The sequence below is a fragment of the Amblyomma maculatum genome, chromosome 7, assembly GCF_055883805.1.
Source record: "Amblyomma maculatum isolate TAMU_Amacu chromosome 7, ASM5588380v1, whole genome shotgun sequence".
NCBI lineage: Eukaryota > Metazoa > Arthropoda > Arachnida > Ixodida > Ixodidae > Amblyomma > Amblyomma maculatum.
This window is the reverse complement of record NC_139350.1, coordinates 142,704,762-142,727,313: the sequence shown is the minus strand read 5'-3', so window position 1 is coordinate 142,727,313 and position 22,552 is coordinate 142,704,762. Positions and strand designations below refer to the sequence as shown.

Here is a 22,552-nt window from a genome sequence, read left to right as displayed (position 1 = left end):
TCCATTGATAATGATATGATTATGTGAAGAAGGCTATGATCACTGATCCCGGGTAGCAGATTTATAGTTGATACATTATCGGAGGTTGATGTGAGCAGGAGGTCTAGTGTATTGTCTCCTCTAGTGGGCCATGATATCAATTGTTGAAGGTAATGATCCAGCACTAGTTCGATGAATTGCCTGGATTCGGCTGTAGCACCTTTTGAGATAGACAGAAGAGACCAATTGATATTAGGGTAATTGAAGTCGCCGAATAAAAAAATGGGTATGTGGGGAAACGTTGTTTCAATGTTGGTTAGCGCTTGGTGTAAGAACTCAGTGAAGTACAGGCATTTCTCCGGTGGCCGATAACATACGCCAAATATCGCCTTGGGAGGCGTGGTGCCTACGCTTACCCATGTAAGTTCTATGTAATCATCATGACGTATGAGTGAGGATGGCAGGCAGTTTTTAACTGCCACGAGAATTCCTCCTCCCCACCGATGTTGCCTATCGTGTCGGTATAAAGTGTAATCTGTGTTACAGGAAAGGACTTCGTTGTCTCTAATGTTATCGTTTAGCCATGTCTCGGTTAACAGTATGATGTCAGCGCCGATATCTTCGATGAAGCTGAGAAGCTGGTCCCGTTTGGGCATGATACTTCGAATATTAGTGAACCCGATGTTAAGATTTGTGCACGATTGAGGCCGGTGGCGCGAAGAAACTATAGGGTGCTGAGCGGAGCGTCATTTTTTGCTTTGTGAAGGGGTACCGTTGGCTTGCATGCTTGTGGGTGCGTTTTGAGCGTTCCGAGTGCTTTTGATGACAGTGCTAGTAACAGGGTTATAGACGTTGCATTTGTCGCCAACGTGTAGCTTGTCGAATCGAAGTTTGAACGGACATTTCTGTGGTCGGATAAACTGCAATAATTTTTCTCGCGCGATCCTTTTGGCAGAAGCGAAGTCTTCTCTAATTGCGTAGTCGGTGTCCTTTAGTTTCTTTGCACATGCCAGGATGGTTTCCTTGGTCTTGAAACGGGTGAATTTAACTATTATTGGACGACACTTTGACTCCGCGAATCTGCCTATGCGATACGCACGTTCAATTGTGCCAGGATCAAGGTGTAGTTCCAATTTGTCAGCACAGATGGTCAGAACTTCTTGCTCGGAGTCTTTCCATGAGTAGTCTTTCGTGTCGTTTATACCATGAAAAATAAGGTTATTCCTACGTAGCCTGTTGTTTGTATCAGTGCTTGCAGCTTTGAGGACGGCAATATCTCTCTTAATCTGAGTGGTAACGCTTGGTTCAGAGCTGAATTGCGGGGATTGCTGGGTCGATTCCAATGCTACAACGCGGATGGTAATAGACTTGAGCATTTCGTCGTGAGAGAGCTGTGCAGTTTTAATCTGTTCAAATTCGTGCATGATGGTCACCTGATTTTCCTGTAATTGTTTTATTGTTTCCATCAAGGCTTCTAATTCGGGTAGTCCGAGAGGGCCCGGGTTAAGCTCGACATCACCAGAAATCTACAGCACGAGTTTACACAGTGCTGCGAGCATTTCTGCGCCGCAACATACACGAAAGAATCCTCGCCATTTCAAGCTGTCGGGGCACGACACCGCTATCAAGCAGCGGTTACTACTACGGTATTCTTTACAAGGGCTCAAATAACTAACCTGAAAGGTCAGAAGAGCGTTCAACATGGTTCACTGAGCGGTGTTGTGCCCCGTCTGGCTTGCATCGGTGGTCGGCTTAAGTAGATAGCACTCGTCGGGTCCCGTGGTTGGTAACGTGATTGATGAACGTTGCCAGGTGAGATAGGATCCGTGCGCCAAGTTTGGGATGCGGTGCCGGGGCACACGATCGGGTGCTGTCCAAGGAATCCAGTGAAAACGTTCGGGAGCAGGAACCAAGCAGGAAGGCGCAGTCAGGTTCCAGGAAGGGCATGTGGTGACAGGCAGCCAGCATGACAGTGCCTGAAAGGTCAGAAGAGCGTTCAACATGGTTCGCTGAGCGGTGTCGTGCCCCCTCTGGCTTGCATCGGTGGTCGGCTTAAGTAGATAGCACTCGTCGGGTCCCGTGATTGGTAACGTGATTGATGAACGTTGCCAGGTGAGATAGGATCCGTGCGCCAAGTTTGGGAAGCAGTGCCGGGACACACGATCGGGTGCTGTCCAAGGAATCTAGTGAAAAAGTTCGGGAGCAGGAACCAAGCAGGAAGGCGCAGTTAGGTTCAAGGAAGGGCATGTGGTGACAGGCAGCCAGCATGACAGTGCCTGAAAGGTCAGAAGAGCGTTCAACATGGTTCGCTGAGCGGTGTCGTGAACCTTCACAGTCGATAGGAACACTAGTATTAGCTATGCAAGCTGAGTATTTTTGTTTCTTGCGGCAAAGCAACATCCATCATCTATGCTTCGCTCTTCGCATCGCACCGCCATGTTGCCCTCCGAGATCGACAAGGCGGATCCAACAGGCCAACCAATAGCTGCAATCCGGTCGCAAAATTGAGTCAACATTTCTGCGAACGAAGGATGCGGATGAGCACTACCTCCCGATCGGTCGTCTCCGTGCGATCACATAAGTGCGGAGCGGGTCTATTTAATAACCGTGCAGCATCTTTAACGCTTCCTTCGGATTGGCTGAAAAGGGCTCTTATGTAGGTGAAAGCAATGACATAGAATTGAAATCGTTTTGCTAATGAGCATCTCCCTAAAAATTATTCATGAATTTTCTCTAAAGCAAAGCGCTTGTGCCTTGTAATCAGTTACTTCGAAATACTTGCTCGCAAGGACATTTCATCGTAATCTAATTAAGTTTTTTAATACATTACGACAAGCATACACCTGTTGCCCTCGTGGCCTAAATTTTTTTTTACGGCGAATGCGGGTTCGAGTCCCGCCGAGGGTGGAAAGCTTTTGCTAATTTTTCCTAATATCAGTAAATTGGAACAATCGTAATACTTAGCAAAAATGAAAAAAAAAAGATAACAGCACAACTAAGGGGGAGGAAGAGGACGAAATAATTTTATTTTCTCTGATGGATTAGTCGGTGGCTGGTCACCACCCTAATCGGGTGTTGTGATTAGTTGTATGCAGCCCGCCGGCAACAAAAATTTCAGCATTCCCAGTTTTACCCGTTAGCTTTAACCGCACTCGTTTTAAACGAAAATCAAATAAAATGTGTCCTCCCCAAAAGGAACAGGCAAATTTTGCGAATGGAAAGCGGCCCTGGTCACTAAATCTCCGCGAATTTTGAACGGACGTCAGCTCTTTTCTACAGCGAGGTGCCGGACAATGTCACCTCAGTATCATCTCCCAGTCAAAAATTTACTTTTATCCCTATAAGGGATAGTAGTATTAACCGTTCTACTACTTCAGTAGCTGTTTCGGAGAAATTCAACGTGGCGATCATCTGGGGTTAAGCAGGCTCTGCGTTTATTTTCCATGTAGACTTCCAAGGAGGCTAGCGAACAAGACGTTTATAGGCGATTTCTTGGTTTTTTTGAAACCATCTTTTAATTTTACTGTTGTATTTGTTTCTTCGGTTCTTTGATTTTTTTTGGTTACCTTCCTGGCTCCTAGAAATGAAATTTTCGTTGTGTGCTTTTACCGGTATATGAGGACCCCTGCTATAGGAAGTGGAAAGAAGTGGGCCCAAGGACTGGTGCCCGTCGGGCAGAATGCAGGGAATATTGTAGGGAACGTAAGGTTTTTTTTTTGTAGAGGTTAGGGCAGTGTGCTTCCGAAGGTGGCGCCACGCTGTATGTAGCTTCCGCTCTTTTGAAGGATTGAGGTGGGAGGAGAAAGAAGAGGGGAAATGACATTTTTAGTATATGTGGCAGCCGACTAACGAATCTCTCGAGGTTTCGCTGCTGCCTGACCCACTGCGGTTTTAGGCACTCCATGTCTTGACATCTTCTGATGGTCAACTGCTGTGGCCGTTCCGCGAGAGGAGGATTAGGCCAGTTGTCCCCCTTTTTGTTTTAGAGTTCATGACCTAGGGTTACGACCAAGGCCCGAGCTTATGTCCGGCAAGCTGGTTCGTCAGTTTGTCGGCTGATAGTCTACCGCTGAAATGTGCCAATGGTGACAAGCATATCCTTGTGACACTAATTCCTGTAGATGACGGCGTAATTAAAAAAAAATCCTTGTCTAATCCAAGATGTACTGAAAGCTGCAACCAGCCAATACCTGTAGATTTCGGAGGCGCGAGCACTTCTTAGAGGGGGAGTATTATGCAAATTTGATGACTTGGATAGTGTTGCTAGCTTATTGCATTGCACATTCTTTGCCTCATTGCCTGTCGAGGCATTTATTTCAGTGCAGCTTGCATGCGCAAAAGGCATAATCCGCGGGGTTTATTCCTTCGCTACGCCAGCAGATATTTTTGAAGACATTCATGAGGCCCGTGTTGGTATTCTTTCATTTTTCCGCTTTAGCAGATAGGACAATGTTGGGTGATGTAAACGGAGCTTTTCATTTACCTATTACGTCATTCACACCTTATATCCTTATATCACACCTTATAATTGAAAGTGAAGAAAGAACGTGAGTAGAGAGTGATCACCGGATTTTTTTTTTTTGATCTTGCTGTTTGATTACAGCCGCATAATAATTACCTCGCGGTTTAGCTTTCCAGTTTAATATCATGACGAACCCCTTTGTTCTTGGTGCGCAGCTTTCCACAGGGCCGCCGAGGTTGCAGGAAGACAGGTGCGGTTCCCGCTACAGACGTCATGGCGATATAGAGCACTGTGCAGTTTTCGCGTGCGTCTTCAGCTAATGCGGAAATGCATTTTCTACCTCCATACCTTAAGCATGGAAAAAGCCGGTGGGCAATGCTAGACCTTAACGACAAAGCGTCCAGTATTGCGGTCGTTAGAGTTATAATTTTTGAGGTAGAACAATTTATCGGCTGGGACAAGGAACTCTCGAGAACTGAAGCAGTCACTGCAAAAAACATTTTGCGCGGAATTGTAAACTAAGTTCCTGCTTCGCGTACACGGCATCACTGGCCTCCACACACCACCAGTTCGACTTTTGCAGCACCTTAAGCCTAATTTACAGATATTTATGCTTATGCAAAAGGTTTGAAAGTATTTTGGCTTTAACACTTTCCTGTCTATGCCTATTCCCATTGATAGCCCCCTGTCGATGGTTTCAGGATTCGAATTTTCACGCTTTCGAAGTGCTCCTCACAAGTGGCATCATCCAATGGGAAATAGAGGAACCCTTCTTTCAGTTTTGCTTTTGATGCAACTGTTGTGCAATGCCGCGTCCGTCCAGATGGTATCCGGCATGGTTTCAGAAGTCAGGTGATCGGCGCTCCTAGTTTACATCATGGTGTCAATGTCATGCGCACTCCTGCTGCTCGGAAAAGGCTCGGTTCCGCGGATGGGAAAGCTCGTTTTTAAATACGAACAGCAGCCCTGATGACCCAGAAGACCAATTCATCTCTTCATACTATAGGACGTAAAGCGAAACTAAGTGAAATAGAACCGGAACGTCGACAGCCAGGCCGCCATAAGTTTCGCTTTCGCTCCCCAAAAATTTCCGCTTTTGCTGGACGCTCATCGCAAGAGATCACTGTTCTTAAGGTCACAATTATTATCTGCAGGGTGACGTCTTTTGGTTACTTGCCGCAAGCAGCGCAGCGATTCGTATTTTCCGCTAAAGGAAAGCCAGCAGTGGACCTAGACTACTGTTTTCTTCCCCAACTCAGCAAATACTGTACACAGGAAGCTACTATTTGCTGCAATGTTGTATTGGTCTCTGTTGTAAAAAGCGTATATTTTCAAATATTTTTCGTTTTATTTGTATCAATAAACTTTGATGCTTTTGTGTGATTCTTTTTTACTACATTTTTTGTGGGTAGTTCTTTTTTTATTAATATATTCTAAAATATCTTGATTGTCACTAATACCATTATGAAGAGGGATTCCTCTAACATTTGATATTAAACACTTTTGTACCAAGCAAGATTTGTTAAAGGAAAAAATATCATGACACCAACCAATAACCGCCTTTTTTTCTGCTGACATTAAAGCGTTAAGTATCCGAATAGTCACCGCATTGGAAATCCGGTTCAGAGAGCCCACTAGGTTTTTTTTTATTTCGCCCCCAATGAAATGCAACTGGAATTTCATCAAGTGGCGGCGCGACTTTGCTGCTTTCCTGAACGTTACGTCCTTCAAAAGACAGCAAATGTCCCTTGATCCTGCTCAGCTTATACAAGCACATGCAAAATTTTACAGTACGGAGCACGTACTGAAGAGAGTGCTCCAACCAGATTGCGGCGCTACGAGTGAGACGTTTATGCCGTTGCCTCTGCTCAACAGGCAATCGACTTTTTTTTACCCCTTGGCATCTGTATGCCATTGACCCGCCTAAGAAAAACAATTTTAGTTACTTTTCTTTCTCGCAGCCACCACCCTCTTCACTCATTTTTCCAAGATTCTCCAGAAGCGGTATGCTTGGGTCCCCTTCACGATGTGAGCGTTTCTCGCCGCCCGTGCATTAATTTTCATTCTTGTGGGCAACCGTAATAAGCGAAGGGAATCATCGCACGAGGACATTGAGGCCACTGAATGAGAAAACACGCTCATGGGAATAAATCAGCGCGAGTTCCAAACGAACACAGAGGCCGCAACATACGCGGCGTCTGCTTCTCGGCCGCCTCATTGTTAGCTCCCGTCGGCCGCTAGGTGTCACCACGTGTCTCAGCGAATTCAATTGCAGGGTGAGGCAGTCTTGCTTCGCGGAAATGTCGACCCTATTTCTGTCATTCTTGGTTTGTACATGGGTCATAAATGGCGCATCGTTCGTTCTGTTTGCCTCAACTACTGCAACAGCCATGTGCCCATGACCACCTTTATGGTTTGTTTGACGCTATGAGTGCTTTCCCGCCGTGGTGGCGGAGTGGCTACGGCGCTCGACTACTATTCCCAAGAACGCGGGATCAAATCGCGTCCTCGGCGGTAGCTTTTCGATGGAGGCGAAAAGCAAGGCGCCCGCAAGCTTTGCGATCTCAGTGCACGTTAAAGGACCCCAGGTGATCGAAATTTTCGGAGTCCTTCGCTACGGCATCTTTCATAGCCTGATTTGCTTTGGGACATTAAACTCCACAAACCATACCTAACCAATTTGTCTCTCCCAAACCTGTGCAGACCTAACGACCCCAGTCAGGCGAGTGACAAAAGTGGCTTCAGATCAGTAAACTAGATTACCCTACTAGGTCGAAGTTGGGCCACTGCTTCCTTTGCGTAAGATGCACAAAAAGAGCGGATGTGAGAAGCAGCATAACATTACTGATAACGCTATTCTAGCGCTTCCGAATTTTTTTTTTTATTGGAAAACATTTATTGTCAGCAATGAGCGATTTGTGGGCGCTACACTTAGATGGCCTCAAGACCGTTGCTCTCGGCGACCTTTTGAGCCCACTCAGTAGCCCGAACTCGCGTTAACGGGTCTGAGCTGACCAGATAGCCTCCTACAGCTCAAAAGAAGGGACTGGTAGTAGGTTCGCTGGTGGCGGCGCTTTTTTGCAGCTCCATAATATGTGAGCATATCCTGCTATTTCGCCGCAGTGTTTACAATTTGGATTGTATTGTGCTGGATACATGAGCGCTAATTTAGAAGGGCTGAAGAAGGCACGCGTCTGGAGCCGACGCCAGATTACTTCTTGCCTTTTGTCTAGTTTCTTGTCTGGTGGAGGATATATCCGCGTTATTAGTTTAAAGTGATTAGTGTAGTCATGAAATGAGATTAGTGCGTCTCTCGAGAAATTGGGGGAATCAAGCTGGCTCACTGCTCGGCTAACATAACCTCGAGCTATACTGTGAGCCAAAATGTTTCCTTTGTTCCCCGAGTGTGCCGGCACCCATATTAATTCCACCTCTTTTTGGTTCCAGTGTTTATATCTTAAAATTCGCTCTGTCTCTTTGGAGATCATGCCCCTCGCAAAATTGTTTATAGCAGATTTGGAATCGCTAATTATGGTTACCGCTTTGTTGCTGACCATCGCCATATGGCGATAGCCGCCTCATCCGCTGTCCCTGAGTGGTTTGTTTTTATTGAACCTGCCATTAATGTTTTACCCGATTCGTTCACGCCCACGATAGCAAGAGTTGCCTGCTTTCTATTCCGCCGCGTCTACATAAACAGTGTATCTAGAGCCTTTTAACTTGGCCTCAAGGGCCTTAGCTCTTGCTTTTCTCCTGCCTTCATGAAAAGCAAGGTGCATGTTTTTTGGTAGCGGTTTAATAGTAAGTGCGTTCCTGACTTCAGTCAGCAGTTTTACTTGTGCATTTCTTTCCGGGATTCTATCTTGTAGTCCTAATTTACCCACGAATTTCCATCCCGTGGATGTGGTGGCGAGCCTCTTTAGCTGTGTTATTATATGTGCCTCGCATAGTTCCATGGTGTTATTGTACACCCCCAGTTTAAGAAGTCTCCGTAGGGGTGCAGTGGGGTAGCCCCAGTGCTGCTTTATATGTCTGCCTTATGATCGTTTCAATTTTGTTCTTTTCTGCCACCCCTAGCTTGAGGTAGGGGATGGTGCACACTAATCTGCTTATCACAAAAGCCTGAACAATTCGGCACAAATCTCTCTCTTTGACCCCGCATCTTTTGTTGGCTATTCGCCTTATCAACCTGGTTGTCATGTTAATTGTTGACTTAAGTCGATTTATTATTTCTGTGTTCTTTCCATTTTCTTGTAATATCAGTCCTAAGACCCTGATTTTGTCCACTCTGGTGATCGGAGTGCCATTTAATTCCACCAAAATGTCTTCAGCGTTGATATTGCGTTTTTTTTTTGTTGCTCGGATTACCAGAAGTTCCGATTTGCTTGGTGGGCATTTCAGCCCTGCCCATTCCGCATATTCTTCAACAATGTCGATTGCTTGTTGAAGATTTTCTTCTATTTCCCCATTGTTGCCTGTGCATGTCCATAACGTGACATCATCAGCATATAGCGTATGTTTCACCCCTTTCACAGTTTTCAGTAATGGTGGGAGGTTCTTTAATGCTAGGTTGAAGAAGAAAGGGGAAAGAACTGAGCCCTGAGGGGTGCCCTTGTCTCCTAGCTTAATTGTTTCAGACCTGATGTCTCCAAGGCTTATTTCTGGTATTCTTTCGGTTAGAAAATCCCTAACGTAATCTTAAATCCTCTTGCCAGGGGCAATTTCCTCCAGATTATTTAATATGGCTTCGTATTTGACATTATCAAAGGCTTTCTGTAGATCAAGGCCAAGTACAGTTTTTTTGCCCCCTTTATTACGCGCGTCAATTATGTCTGCTTTGAGTTGAATCATTACATCCTGAGTGGACAGCTTGCTCCTGAAACCTAACAATGTTTCACAAAATACCTCCCTTTCCTCTGCATACTCCTGAAATCGGTTTAGTGTTACATGCTCCATCAGCTTCCCTAGGCACGATGTTAGCGATATCAGCCTGAGGTTGCCTACTTCAAGTTTCTTTCCAGGCTTCGGAATGAAGACCACTTTAGTATGTTTCCACTCTGAAGGCATTCTACCTCGTTTCCATACCCCATTAAGAAAGTCTGTGAGTGCTGTGACTGATACTAAATCTAGATTTCTCAACATTTTATTGCTGACCCCATCTTCTCCCGCTGCTGATGTGGTTCTTAGCTGACTCATTGCTCTCCATACCTCCGCTATTGATATGTCTCTATCTAGCTCTGTGTTCTCTGGTCCTCGATATGGTGCAGATGAACCCCCTTTGCACGTATTAAGGTATCTGCTCTTCAATTTCTCTATGAGGTCTTCAGCCGTGCCCTGGTATTTATGAACTAATCTTTTCAGCTGTCCTTGAGCGGCGGTCTTAGTTTGTCCTAAATCTAGCAAGTGGCGAAGAAGTTGCCACGTGTTTTTACACCCAAGTTTCCCATTCAATTCATCGCAAATCTGCCCCCAGTGTTGACTCTGAAGTTTGTCCGCGTATTCTTCTATCTGTCGTTCAAGTGTAGATATTCGCTTCTTTAGCCTTCTATTGCGCCTCTGCTTTTTCCATCTTTTCGTAAGGCTCTCGTGGGCTTCCCACATGTAGGCCAACCTCGAATCTGTAATATCATTTCCGGCGGTTGGGATCTCTTTAGTGTGTGTGTTTACATCACTTCTGAGTCGTTCAAACCATTGATTTAGATTCACGATCTCCCTCGGAGCGGTTCTATTCCTGACTTTTCCAAGAGTATTCCAATCTGTCAGCTTCTTTTTGTGCAGCATCCCCTTCAGCGGTCTGGTATGTATTTCAATCTCTATAATATAGTCATCACTACCTAAGGTGTGTACTGTGTTTGACCACTTCTCTCCCTCAAGGTCTCTGCCCAGAGTCAAGTCTGGGGACGTTAGGGATTTAGGGATGAGCACTAAATCCCGATCGGGCGTCTCCGTGCGACCGCATACGTGCGCAGCGGGTCTATTTAATAACCGCGCAGCATCCTTAACGCTTCCTTCTGATTGGCTGAAAGGGTTCTTATGTGGGTGAAAGCAAACGACATAGAATTGAAATCGTTTTGCTAATGAGCATCTGCATAAAACGTATTCATGAATAGATTCTCTAAAGCAAAGCTTGCGCTTTGTAATCAGTTACTTCGAAATACTTGCTCGCAAGGACATTTGATCATAATATAATCACCTTTTTCAATACATATACGACAAGCGTACGCCTGTTGCCCTCGTTTCACGATGCTCTCCGCTACAAAGGTTCAATCGGCCTCAGGCCGAGGTATGCTCAGGTTAAAGCCAGCAGTAATGATTACCGTGTTGTCCTTCCCCATTTCCCAACTGGTAAGCTTGTCGTCGATTCTGTTTTTCTGCATGCTGACCTCGTGGTCGCCCCTACCGTGCCCAAGACTTCAGAGACGCCCTTCGGAACGTGGTGGATTTGGAAGAAATAAGCTCTATCGGACAATTTCAAATGTCGCATGTCTGGATGAATAGATGTAAATCGGCGCACTCTAAAGCAAAACTAGTCTTATGTGGAGATTTATTGGTTAAGAATCGTCGCTGTGTTGTTGTGGATCCAGAACCGAAGGAGATAAAGGCGAAACTTCTCTGGCTGCCTGAACGCTTGGATGACTCCTTTATTTGTGAAGCTCTACAAGCTTATGGCAAAGTCACCTCGATTTCGAGGGAAAACTGGAAAGTTGCCGATATGGAACAGATGAAGACGCTCAGCCGAGATGTGACCTTGACTCTTGCCGAAGGGGTTAGCGTTGGTGACGTTCCACATCAGCTAACTGTGTGTGGAGTGCAGAGCTTCGTTTTGATACCTGGCCGACCACCTCTCTGTCTCCGCTGAAACCGTGTCGGACACATTCGTCGGCACTGCCGTACGCCGCGTTGCGAAGATTGCCGGCGTTTCGGCCACACAGCAGAGGAGTGTGTCGTTACATACGCGGACAAGCTTCGGCACCGAGTCCGGCCTCTTGACGAAGCATTACGGGAGCACATTATGGACGCGTCTGAGGTAATTGATGCGTCTGGCGACCTTTCTGTCGGCGTTGTGGCCGAGTCCTCAAGTGCTGCTGCACAGGATACTGAGGAACAAAATACTGTTCATGCGTCCGAGGGTAATGAGAACAACTCAGCGTCTCAGGCCTTGGACGAGATGTCATGTCAAGCTTCGGACAAGGAGCCAACCGCAGACGATCCACCAATCGTTCCCGAACACCCAGCGAATGTCACCGCGGATATTGTGACCCCTGTGGCCGTTGCTGTGCAACAACGTCCAGACCAGGGCCAAGTTCTTGTGGCTGACGGGCTCGCGGCTGCCGACGAGCCAGTCTTGAAACGCCGTGCAGTCTTGAAACGCCATGTGCCTCCGAGTCCAGTGAGGGGGACGATCAAGCTGGCAACAAGCATCGTCGTCGCGGTCGAGCGTCGAAGCACAAAGGGAAGTGCCGGCGTTCGCGGTCGAGGAAGCCTGGCGGTGGTTCGGAGGTGGCTTCGCCGTCTTCCGAGTGGCAAATGTAATTTTAGGCAAAACTATGTGCTGTCACCATGGCGGTCTCTGAAGAGATAGTGCTTGCAACTCTCAATGTACGGGGTCTTAGGTCTCGCCAGAGGCAGGTGCAACTTCGCTGACTTTTGCACAGCAGACGTCTAGATATTGTGGCTGTCCAATAAACGAAGATAGAGAGAGAGGAGGAAACCGAAAAGGCGCTATAGCCCTTTTTGGCAGATTTTAATGTCATTGTTGCGCATGCTGTACGCTTGTCGGCAGGTTGTTTTCTGTTTCTACGAAAGACGCTGCCTTGTACTGGCCTAACTTATAATATCGAGGCCGAGGGTCGGTTGATATGTTGCGATCTTCTACTCTTTAGGAAGCCATGGCGGATAATTAATGTTTATGCTTTTAATACTGTGACACAGCGCATAAGTTTTTTTGAACACATAGCCAGCTTACTTGACTGTGACCGACATCTTGTGCTAATGGATGTCTTCAACTGTGTTTGCAACCCCCATAGATCGTTCTAGTCCAGACGCACGCAGTGACAGGAGTGGGGAACTTTTGTTCTGTGTTACAGAAGATGCGGGACTGGTTGATACAGGGGCGTCCTGCCGTGCTTTTAGATCATTCACCCACATTCAGGGGCATTCTCAAGCTCGTCTAGACCGGATCTATGCATCTTGTACATTAGTTTCCCGCTGGCTTGTTTGCGAAACTATACCGGTTTCGTTTTCTGATCATAGCATGGTAGTAGCCCGGCTCGGTGGCAATGACCATTCAAAGTTTAGGCCGCAGTGGGAACTTTGGAAGTTAAACTCATCGCTGGTAAATGATCAAGAATTTATCATTCGTGTGCGCTCACAGCTCCAGTCATGTTTTTCCAGAAATCTACCATTGTTCGTCGCTTGGGAAATGTTCAAGCAGGAAGTACGTGCGATAGCAATTGAACTTGGCTCAATTAAATCTTTCTACAGGAAACATCAGGAGGAGACAACAAAAACTTGTGTAACCTGTATGAGCTAGAATGTGAATCCCCTGGATCATATACGGATGAAATTGCTAGTGTCAGAAGTGAGTTACAAAGGCATGATGCGGAACGATACAGGGGTGCTTTAATTCGATCTCGTGTCAAGCGTGCTTTGCACTGCGAACGGCCGACGCGGCAAGCTTTGCTAGATGAACGTCATCATACGACTGCAAAGCTGATTCCGGGATTAATGCGTAATGGCACATTGGTTAAGAGTATGAATGAGGTTACGCCCGCATTCTTGGATTATTACTCGATGTTGTTTAGTGCCACTCCTCCTGTAAGAAATTCTAACATCTCGCGTTTCACAACCCTGATGACCCCTTTATCAGAAGATGATTGTTCTGTAATTAGTAGCTCTTTCACGCAGCAAGAGGTGGAAGTGGCAATTGATCAATTACCTCTCTCAAAAACGCATGGTCCTGATGGCATTTCCTCTGAATTTTACAAAGCTTTTAAAACTGTTCTTGCTCCTATCCTGCTAGATGTCTTCGCGATAAGTTTTGATCTGGAAACCCTTCCCGAGACTTTTACAAAATGCCACACAGTCCTAATTCCAAAGAGTACTGATGAAGAAAAATTACGCTCAGTGAAAGGCTATAGACCAATCACACTGGCAAATGTGCATTACAAGATTTTCGCCAAAATTTTATCAAATCGCCTACAGTTCGCAATGTCGGTTCTCATGGGCCCTCACCAGACGTGCAGCTTGAGGGGCCGAGCCATACAAAGTAATGTACATATTGCGCGCACAGTCCTCGAATCGTGCTCCTGCTCTCATGATCAGGTTGCTTTACTTCAGGTCGACCTAGCAAAAGCATTTGATCGAGTTCGTCATTCTTTCCTGTTTTCTCTTCTGGAACGAGCGAACGTTAATTCTGTAGTACTGAAGGGGGTGCAACTTTGCTATAGAAATTGTTCGACTCGCCTAATTGTAAATGGCCACCTATCAAGCCCCATACCAATCAACTCTTCTGTGAAGCAAGGCTGTCCGATGTCTCCACTGCTTTTTGCTCTTTACTTGGAACCACTTTGTCAGAGTGTTTTACATAACAGTAGTATCCATGGCTTCCCTCTCCTTGGAAATGAGGTTAAAGTGCTTGCATATGCGGATGATCTTGCGTTTTTCTGCACTGACAAACCAAGCATAGAAAAAGTTATATCCAGCATAGAAGAATTTGGCGTTGTTTCTGGTCCAAGAGTTCCGGCCTTTGGTTTGGTTCGTGGGGCTCAACACCACCCCTATATGCAGGAATTAAATGGTCATGTGTGCCCCCTAAATATCTAGGCGTTCCACTGCATGCATTTAAGTCAAGTTCAAATTACTAGAAAGAGCGCGTTCCAGTAGTCCAGCGTTATGCTAATACATTTGTCCCCTATCGGCTTTCAATATTCGGTCGGGCTCAAGCCTGCAACATGTTTTTGGCGACAAAACTTTATTATGTGCTTCAGGTCCTCCACTGTGCTAGGCATTACATCCAGCGTTTTCAACGAATATTTGCAACGTTTATTTGGTCATCCAATTTTGAACCGATTCGGCGTGATAACCTATTCAGACCTGTTTGTGCAGGGGGGCTCGGCTTAGTGCATCTGTATGTAAGGCAGTTAGTTGTCCGTTTCTTCTTTTTTTGTGATTGTTCACATCCGATTATTAGAGCATTCCTACAAGTTAATTTCATGAATCTGCTTCCCGACTTAGTGGTTTCTTCAGATTTTACTGATCGCCCGCAGTTAATTGGATTTATGCAGGAAGTTTATGCTTCGGTGAGTTTTTTGACAGTACGATTCTCGAATGAGTACTTATATTCTGTTTCGCGCAAGATACTATACAAGGATTTGGTAGCAATGCTTTTTCTGCCACCACTGTAACGTTCTTTATACTTTGGCTTTAAGGGTCATGATGTGTTAAAAAGGGTGCGCAAAATGCAGATTTCTCCTTGCACGAAAACATTTTTCTTTAAAAACACACCGAAGCTCTACCTGTTAACACATGGCTCCATAGAAAAAAAATATTTTTGTATCTTTTGTAAACTGCCGTCTGTGTGATGTGCCCGAAACAATTGAGCACTGTTTCATTAATTTCAAAGACGGAATTCTTTTTTGGGATGTGCTGCAAAGAACTCTAAAGAAAGACTGTTCTAAATTCGTACAGTGTGCGGTATATTGCTGTTACTCAATCTGATTACGAACCATATGACATGTTTTTCCTTATTGGACTTCATAGCTTGTGGAAGACACGCATGTCGGATCGCAACGCTGAACCTGTTGTTCCGCCTACACTCTATTTTAGCAGAATGATGCTGCAACTGAAGGACACTTATGATGAAAATGACTTTCAACCTGATTGGTTTCCGCTGGCGGCACGGTGCTTATTTTTGCCTGACTTTTAAAAAGTTGTACCTTCTGTTGTACATCTCAGCAATGGCTGAAGGAATTGTAAACAGTCTGTGTACATAACCCTTTCTGTATAATAAATACCATGTCCGAAAAAAGAGAAAAAGAAAAGCCCTCGTGGCCTAATGGAGAAGGCATCAGCCTTCTAAGCCGGCGATTGCGGGTTCGAATCCCGCCGAGGGCGGAAAACTTTCGCTGTTTTTTTTTTCAAGATAAGTAAACTGGAACAATCGTAATACTTAGCAAAAACGAAAAAAAAAAGATAATGGCACAACTAAGGACGAGGAAGAGGACGAAGGAATTTTTTTCTCTCTTGGATTAGTCGGTGGCTGGTCACCACCCTGGTCGGGTGTTGTGATTCGCTGTATGCAGCCTGCCGGAAACGAAAATTTCAGCCTTCCCAGTTTTACCCTTTAGCTTTAACCGCACTTATTTTAAGCGAAAATCAAATAAACTGTGTCCTCCCCAAAATGAACAGGCAAATTTTGCAAATGGAAAGCGGCACTGGCTCTCAATCTCCGTGAATTTTGAACGGACGTCAGCTGTTTTCTACAGCGAGGTGCCGGACAATGCCACATCAGTATCATCTCCCAGTCTAAAATTTACTTTTATCCCTATAAGGGACAGTAGTATTAACTGTTCTACTATTTCAGTAGCTGTCTCAGAACAATTCAACGTGCCGATCGTCTGGGGTTAAGCAGGCTCTGCGTTTATTTTTCATGTATAATTCTTTAGAGGCTATCAAACAAGACATTTTTAGGCGATTTGTTGGTTTTTTATAACCATTTTTTTAGTTTACTGTTGTATTTGTTTCTTCCGTCCATTGATTTTTTTGGTTACCTTCCTGGCTCCTAGAAATGAAATTTTCTGTGTGTGCTTTTACCGGAATATGAGGACCCCTGCTATAGGAAGTCAAAAAATGTGGGCCCAAGGATTGGTGCCCGTTGGACAGAATCCAGGGAATAGTGTAGGGACGATAAGGTTCTTGTGGTAGAGGTTACGGCAGTGCGCTTCTGAAGGTGGCGCCACGCTGTATGTAGCTTTCGCTATTTTGAAGCATTGAGGTGGGAGGAGAAAGAAGAGAGGAAATGACATTTTTAGTATATGTGGCGTCCGACTAACGAATCTCTCGAGGTTTTCGCTGCTGCCTGACCCACTGCGGTTTTAGGCACTCCCTCTATTGACATCTGGTTGTCAACTGCTGTGGCCGTTCCGCGAGAGGAGGATTAGGGCAGTCGTCCCCCTTTTGTTTTAGGGTTCATGATCTAGGGTTACGACCAAGACACGAGCTTATGTCCGGCAAGCTGGTTCATCAGTTTGCCGGGTGATAGTGTACCGCTGAAATGTTTTTCTGCCAATGGTGACAGGTATATTCCTGTGACGCTTATTCCTGTAGATGATAACGTAATTAAAAATAATCCTTGTCTAATTCAAGATCTACTGATAGCTGCAACCAGCCAATACCTGCAGATTTCGGAGGTGCGAGCATTTGTTTGAGGAGGAGTATTGTGCAAATCTGATGACTTGGATTGCGTTGGTAACTTACTGCATTGCACTATATTTGCCTCATTGCCTGTCGAGGCATTTATTTCAGAGCACCTTGCATGCGCGAAAGGCAAAATCCGTTGGGTTTATTCCTCCGCTACGCCAGCAGATATTCTTGAAGACATTCATCAGGCCGGTGTTGGTACCCTTTCATTTTATCGCTGTCGCAGATAGGACAATGTTGGCTGATGTAAACGGAGCTTTTCATTTACCTATTACGTCGTTCACACCTTATATCCGATAATTGAAAGTGCAGAAAGAACCTGAGAAGAGAGTAATCGCCTGGTTCTTTTTTGTTCTTGCTGTTTAATTTCAGCAGCATAATAATAACCTCGCGGTTTAGCTTTCCAGTTTAATATTGTAAAAGAAGGCTAGGTCGAGACGGCGAGGTCGTGACGGCAAGGACAGAGAAGCCTTGTCTAGCGTTTTAATCCGATCACGAACCCAGGCACGCGCCGGAGCCGGCGCCACGGGACGATGATGATGGTATGTATAAATGAAAGAAGAAGATGATGGCATGTACAAATGAAAGAAGGTCCACAGAAGGCTCACAATATCATGACGAACCCCTTTGTTCTTGGTGCGCAGCTTTCCACAGGGCCGCCGAGGTTACAGGAAGACAGGTGCTGTTCCCGCTACAGAGGTCATGGCGATTGCAAGCACTGTGCAGTTGCAGCGTGCGTCTTCAGCTAATGCGAGAATGCATTTTCTACTTTGTACCTTAAGCGTGGGAAAAGCTGGTGGGCAATGCTGGAACTCAACGATAAAGCGTCCATTATCGAGGTCGTTAGAGTTAAAATTTTTGAGGTAAACAATTTATCGGCTGCAAAACAAACCCTCGAGAACTGAAGCAGTCGCTACAAGAAATATTTTGCGCGGAACATTAAACGAAGTTCCTGCTCCATCTACATGATATCACGGGCCTCCATACACTATTAATTCGACTTTTGCTGCAGCTTAAACCTAATTTACAGATAATTGTGCTTATCCAAATCTGTAATTGGAAGGTATGAAAGTATTTTGGCTTTAATACTTTCCTGTCTATACCTGTTCCCAATCGATAGCCCCCTGTCGATGGTTTCAGGATTCAAATTTTCCCGCTTTCGAAGTGCTCCTTGGAAGTGGCACGCTCCAATTGGAAATAAAGGAACCCTTCTTTCAGTTTTGTATTTGATTCAACTTTTGTGCAATGCCGCGCCCGTTCAGATGGCATCCGGCATGGTTTCAGAAGTCAGGTGATCGGCGCTCGTAGTTTACGTCATGGTGTCAATGTCAAGAGCAATCCAGCTGCTCGGAAATGGTTCGGTTCCGTGGATGTTGACACATCGGAGAGCTCGTTTTTAGATACGAACAGCAGCAGCGATGACTCTGAAGACGAATTCAGCTCGTCATACTATAGGACATAAAGCGAAACTAAGTCAAATCGAACCGGAACCTCGACAGCCAGGCCACCATAAGTTTCGCTTTCGCTCCCCAAAAATTTCCGCTTTTGCTGGACGCTCTTTGCAAGAGATCACTGTTCTTAAGGTCACAATTATTATCTGGAGGGTGACGTCTTTTAGTTACTTGCCGCCAGCAGCGCAGGGATTCGTATTTTCCGCTAAAGGGCAGCCAGGGGTAGACCTTGACTACTGTTTTCTCCCCCAACTCAGCAAATACTGCAGACAGGAAGCTAGTATTTGCTGCAATGTTGTATGGGTCCCTGTTGTAAAAAACGTATATTTTCAAATATTTTTAATTTTTGTATCAAGAAACTTTGATGCTTTTGTGTGATTCTTTTTACTACATTTTTTGTGGGTTCTTCGGTTTTTAATAACTTATTTATAAATATGTTGATTGTCACTAACACCATTACGAAGAGGGATTCGTCTAACATTTGGTGCTAAAAATTTTTGTACCAAGCAAGTTTTGTTAAAGAAAAATTAATAATGACACCACCCAAAAACCGCCTTTTTTTTCTGTGGACATGAAAGCGTTAACCATCCGAATAGTCACCGCATTTGAACTCCGGTTCAAAGAGCCCACTAGGATTTTTTTTATTCCGCCCCCAATGAAATGCGACTAGAATTTCATTAGGTGGTGGCGCGACTTTGCTGCTTTCCTGAACGCTACGTCCTTCAAAAGACAGCAAATGTCCCTTGATCCTACTCAGCTTATACAAGCACATGCAAAATTTTAAAGTGCGGAGCACGTATGAAGAGAGTGTTCCAACCAGACTGCGGCGCCCCGAGTCAGACGTTTATGCCGTTGCCTCTGCTCAACAGGCAATCGACTTATTTTGACCCCTTGGCATCTGTATGTCATTGACCCGCCTAAGAAAAACAATTTTATTTACTTTCTCGCAGGCACCACCCTCTTCACTAATCATTATTCCAAGATTCTCCAGAAGCGATATGCTTGGGTCCCCTTCACGATGTGAGTGTTTCTCGCCGCCCGTGCATTTATTTTCATTCTTGTGGGCATCCGTAATAAGCGAAGGGATGCATCGCACGAGGCCATTGAAGCCACTAATTGAGAAAACACGCTCATGGGAATAAAACAGCGTGAGCGCCAAGCGAACACAGGGGCCGCAACATACGCGGCGTCTGCTTCTGGGCCGCCTCATTGTTAGCTCCCGTCGACCGCTAGGTGTCACCACGTGTCTCAGCGAATTCGATTGCAGGGTGAGGCAGTCTTGCTTTGCGGAAATGTCGACCCTATTTCTGTCATTCTTGGTTTGTACATGAGTCATAAATGGCGTATCGGGCGTTCTGTTTGCCTCAACTACACTACTGCAACAGCCATGCGCCCAAGACCACCTTTATGTTTATTTGGCGCTATCAGTGTTTTCCCGCCGTGGTGGCGGAGTGGTTACGCTGCTCGAGCACTATTCTCAAGGACTCGGGATCGAATCCCGGCCTGGGGGGTAGCTTTTCGATGGAGGCAAAAAGCAAGGCGCCCGTAAGCTTCGCGATGTTAGTGCACGTTAAAGAACCCCAGGTGATCGAAATTTCCGTAGTCCTCCACTACGGCGTCTTTCATACCCACTGAGCACAGAATATCTTGTAGCTGTCTTGGTCACATACATACATATTTGTCACATACATCTTGAGCTACCAAATACATCTACAAGACGTCGCTTAGTGCTAGTCTAGAAGACATCATCGGCAAGATGTCTAGAATCTGTCTTGTGAAGAATTTTTTTGTCTTCAGCTACTCAAGACAGTTAACAGACGGCTTACGCAAGATATCTTTTAGAGTTCTGCTTCAGAAGTCTACCATACTTCCTCACAAGACGTTTCAGGGTCACATATATGCGTCTGTGCAATATGTACACAATTTAACTGGACAACACTGATCTAGCAATTTTTCAGCTTGCAAAATGCTCTATCCAAAGTGCCTGCACTTTTGAATTAATTCGTGCAATGCATTAAGCATGCAGTCCAATCAGTCCAATCTCTGAGTTTTCACTATGGCAAAGTAAGCTAGCGATGTATATGCGTGGGGTAAAAGCCAGTAGTTCGCACAGACGAACGATTTACATCGCCATTGTTAATACGGAACGCCAGCTATGCACTGTCCGCCATTCCCAAACTTCGCGTGCCGTGGCCTTTTTGCACCCCTCCCCTTTACAGCAAGATAGAAAATGTGCGCCAAAATAAATATGCAAGACGCAAGTTGTATTTACCATTTTGAAACAAATACGTCCTAAGTAACATTTAAATTTTACTTGTATACCTTGTTTTATGAATTATATTTCAGATTTCTATTGTTTTTAAAGTCTTTGTATCAATGCGATGCGCGCCGCCGGCCATTTCGTCGTGTCTTGTCGTGTCTGCACTTTGGGACGTTGGTTTGTGACTGTGTTGAAAATGTATCCCTCACAACGGCTGCTACTTCTGGCTGCAAGGCAAGCTTCGCTGGGTGAGTAAGATATTGGTTCTTCTAAATAAGTGCCTTAATGGAGCAGTAACGTGACGGAGTGTTTTCTTTTTCCGACAAAAATTCTGAAAGGATCGCTGTATGCTTCCGCGGGCGCAGGCTGTATGGTCGAGCAAGATTGCGCGCGCGGACCGTTTAGTCGGTACGAATGCGGTGTTTTATGGCGCTTTTATAGTTTTGTGCACGCTGGAAGGTTTTGCGCTTGTAATTCGACTCGCCGCGTTTCGTGAACTCTTATTGGCGGCGGAACCTCGGGATGTAATTCTTCAAAATGATCTCGGCAATCCGCCATCTTTCGTTGATTGCCGCTGGTTCTAACACTTTCTTAAGAAATACAACTAGCCATGAAAGTCTGCATGCTTAGTGTGTCCTTCACTCTGCAGCAACATACAGAAAACACGGACCGTCGAGTGGAAGCCGTGCATTGCTTATGGCAGCCTGCAGAGCGCTACGCGCTAAGTTATGCCGCGGTTGTGAAAAAAAAAGAAAACGATCTCAATAAGCCACCTTAGAGGTGAGGGTAAAGTGCATTCTCGCCACAGCGACTCTCCCAACTGCTAGCAAAATACTCTCCGCCTGTTCACAGGCACAAGTTGAAACACATGGCGAGATAGGAACGGCGTACAAACATTCTGCAGTGATTTAATTTTAATAGATCATAAAATGTTTAAAGTCAGGCATTACATTGCCACAACAATACCTACTCCATAGATATGCAGGTATTAAGTGATTTTACATTTTCATATAGTCAGAAAGCACGATTTAATTTTTTACGTTCCTGAACTGCATGCTGTGTGATGTGCTGGTGCTCTATTAGCTTTGGTCCTCAGGTTGCTTTTTTTTGGCGGAAATGTTTTTTTAAGAAATTAAGCTTCAGTTCAATTGGTACAGAAGGAGGTCGAAAGCAAATCTTTCGGAGGGACCTCGTATAATAAAAAGCCTAGTATAAATACACAAAAAACGTATCAATTTCATTTGCTTTCATGCTTCAGGGCCAATAGACTCTTCCTCTCCAGAACTGGGAAAATAAAAGAGAGTACTGAATCTTAAATGACTTTTACGGCGTATAGAATGTAGCCATGTTATAATATGGGTTCAGTGTATGCCTTCTGGCAGTCCTCAACAACAAAGCTGTGACTCCACGCAAGCCTTTTGATAGCATATGGACTCCTCCCGAAGTAAAAATCTTTAGCAGCAAAGGTGAAATGCCTTCCTTTAATTTAATGCCCTTTTTCACATTGCGCTATTGCTTCTGTGTCTGGTGCTCTTGTTGTTTTGTGTCAGTGCGAGTTTTCATGTAAACAAAACACTTACCCAACAGCTCAGGCAAGTGAGCTATGCATTCCTTTTTTTCTCTCTGGGCATGCATGCTCACAGTTTAAAATATTGCTTTCATTTGCTCTAGGAAAAACTGGTGATGCATACATACATAGGTACCTACATACATAGATGCATGCATAGATACATGCATAGATACATAAGTGATGTATCTATACATAGATACTTGATACACAGATTTATTTCTTCTCTACATATGCCGAATGAAACCCTTGGCAAACTCAGAGGCAGAAACCTTACCCAGCATAGAAAGTGACTCTCAATAAAAAAAGGGATGTATAAATCAGGAAAATGTTGGTTCTCTTCAGGTGTGTCTGTTGGTGAAGACAAGGAAATGTTTTAGCCTTCGAGGTCATCAAGAAGTTCTTAATGTACA

At 45.1% G+C, this 22,552-nt stretch overlaps 1 non-coding gene across 1 annotated transcript; it reads left to right on the top strand.

Annotated features, from left to right (window-relative positions):
• Positions 1–15,483: 15,483 nt before the first annotated feature.
• Positions 15,484–15,556, top strand: TRNAR-UCU (transfer RNA arginine (anticodon UCU)). Its single transcript has one exon. It is a non-coding gene; the product is annotated as a tRNA-Arg (tRNA).
• The last annotated feature ends 6,996 nt before the right edge of the window (positions 15,557–22,552 follow it).